Source organism: Otolemur garnettii, unplaced genomic scaffold (genome assembly GCF_000181295.1).
Source record: "Otolemur garnettii isolate 467f Iridium unplaced genomic scaffold, OtoGar3 scaffold00095, whole genome shotgun sequence".
NCBI classification, from domain to species: domain Eukaryota; kingdom Metazoa; phylum Chordata; class Mammalia; order Primates; family Galagidae; genus Otolemur; species Otolemur garnettii.
Window position 1 is genome coordinate 2,682,126 of NW_003852490.1, and position 2,647 is coordinate 2,684,772.

The following is a 2,647-nucleotide window of genomic DNA, read 5'->3' on the forward strand; positions in this document are numbered from 1 at the left end:
CAAGTAGCTGGGACCACAGGCGCCCGCCACAATGCCCGGCTATTTTTTGGTTGCATCCGTCATTGTTGTTTGGCGGGCCCGGGCTGGATTCGAACCTGCCACCTTGGGTGTATGTGGCTGGCGCCTTAGCCACTTGATCCACAGGCGCTGAGCCACCCAACTACTTTTTGTTGCAGTTTGGCCAGGGGTGGGTTTGAACCCGCCACCCTTGTGGGGCCGGTGCCCTACTCACTTAGCCACAGGTGATGCCCTATTATTAGTGTATATGGGGCCAGCGCTCTACTCACTGAGCCACAGGCACCGCCCTATTATTTTTATTTTTTGAGACAGAGTTTTACTATGTCGCCCTTGATAGAGTGCTGTGGCGTCATAGCTCACAGCAACCTCAAACTCTTGGGCTTAAGTGATTCTCTTGCCTCAGCCTCTCAAGAAGCTGGGCTATAGGCGCCCACCACAACGCCCAGCGCTTTTTTTGTTGTGGTTGTTTAGCTGGCTTGGGCCGGGTTTGAACCTGCCACACTCGGTATATGAGGCTGGCGCTGTAACCACTGTGCTATGGGTGCTGAGCCTATAAAAGACACTTGTAACTCAGGAGATTGCAAAGGGTTTAGGGCACTGTGTCAGGAACCAAGGTCAAGGCCAAATATTTTTTATGATACCACAGCCCCCACCCAGACTGCAACCAGACCCCAGCCAAGCCTGCCCTCTGTCTTCTTGGAGTAGTGACGTCAGAGAGGAGGAGGGAAGAACTTCTAGACAGGGCAGTGGTTTTCAAACCTTGATGCACTTTAGAATTTTCTGGGAATCTTAACTCTTGGAAGTGTCAAAAGCAAAATTACAACAAATGTAGTTTAAAAGTCTTCACTGGATTTTAATTGTGATCCTAGAATTGGGCAACACCTAATTCCGTAAAATAGAATGAGTATTCCCTTGAACTGAGCAGAGGAGGCAGACTGTAGAGACAGAGAAGGGCCGAGGAAAGCAGAAACGGAGAATGGAAAAAGCATTGGTGGTTTCAAATTCAAACTTTCCTCGTAAAGGTTAAAGCAGAGGGGACTTCCTTAGCATACTAGATAAAACTTGCCTACTGGGGATTTGACTGTGCTCTCTCTCTTCTGATTTCTGGGAAGGTCAGATAAATAGCTTAGTTTTGGCTTGGTGGTGTGGAACATAAGCTTGAGTGTTCCACTTTGGTTTGTCAGGCCTAGTGCCAGAGCCCAGTTCAGACCAACTGGCCTCCTATACATTTTAATAACAGCAGTCAGTCTGGGGAGGGACCTGGGCATCTATTTTGAACTCTCTAACTGATTCCCACGTTCACTGAAGTTCGAAAGCCAAGGAGTAAACATTTTCTTCTCAGAGTCACTTTGTCCCAGAAGCCTATTCAATCATGCTGTAAAGGAAGAGCCCTGAGTCTGACTCAAGCTATGACTTTCCCCTTGAGGACCAGGACGACCAAGTACAGAGGACCCCTCGGTGAAGCACACCTCCTTTAGCATCTTGGAGATTCAGGCTGGAATCAGACTCTCAGGAAAAGGAATCAGAATTCGCATCGATTACTGTCTGCTGTGTGTCCGGCTACGTGCATGCTGTGCATTGTTATGCTGTTTATCTGTGAGGGAGGTGGAATCATTGTTGTCATTTCATAGCTGAGAGAATATTCAAACTCAGGCTGGCCTGGCTCCAACATGTACCCCCAAATCGTATGTAATGAATAGGGAACATGTGGCGCTGGTGTGACCTGGCTGTGAGCTGGAGCCACAGCAGCCCCAGTGCAATTCTGGCCATTCTGTAATCACTGCAAGTAGCTTGCAGATGCTACGTACCGAAGCGACTATTTCTGAAATAATCATCAGTCTTTCTGAATGTGTTTTATACAGTGTGCTGATCCCTGAGGCAGAGCCTACCCAAAGGTTCTGGAAAGTCCTGGGACCATCACATCTAATGCTGAATCTTGCTTAGTTGAACCCAATTTGACCCTCTTCTGATATGGTGAGTGTGCCCTGGTTGGTTCTGTGGTTCTAAGTCCTGTCTGCAAGGCCAGAGCAGGCCTAGCAGGAGAGCAGCCCTTTCTGCTCAGGGCTGGGGCAGAGGGGAAAAGGTGTCACCCAAGGCTTTTTGAGCCAGTCAAGGTCAGATCCATTTGGAACAGTGGAGAAATAAATAGAAGGAATATAAAAATTGGCAGCCAGAACTTTGCATGGGTCAGAGTGAAGTGGAATAGGTGATCGGAAGCAGTTCAGGGATGAGTCACTGAGGGGACAGCTCGGCCAACATACCTACAGTGTGTCACGGGGCAAGCACAGGAGCTCAGAGGAAATATGTGCACCTGGCTGGACTGTGCGCTAGTTCCATGAGGTTATTTGCCCATTCTCAGTGGATGTCAGAGTTGGCAGTGTGACATGACACTGATTAAAGGGATGGGATGGGAAGGGAGCAGTGTTGCCAGAAGAAACTGGCCCAGGGATCACCAGAGTGAGAATCTGCCTGAGTCCAAGGCCTGGTGCTCAGCCTTTCAGGCAAGAAGCTGCCCAGCATTGATTCTGCTTATGAAGACTAACACCAGCTATACTCTAAAGAGACTGATAGATAAAACAAATGCCTAGTTTGTGTCTTTTCTTTTCTTTTCTTTTTTTTTTTTTTTTTT

General features: G+C 48.2%; 1 long non-coding RNA gene across 1 annotated transcript in view; it reads right to left on the reverse strand.

Moving 5' to 3' along the window:
- The window catches only part of LOC111727137, an 18,058-nt gene that overhangs the window by 5,952 nt on the left and 9,459 nt on the right, over positions 1-2,647 (reverse strand). The gene's annotated exons all lie outside the window — the stretch shown is intronic.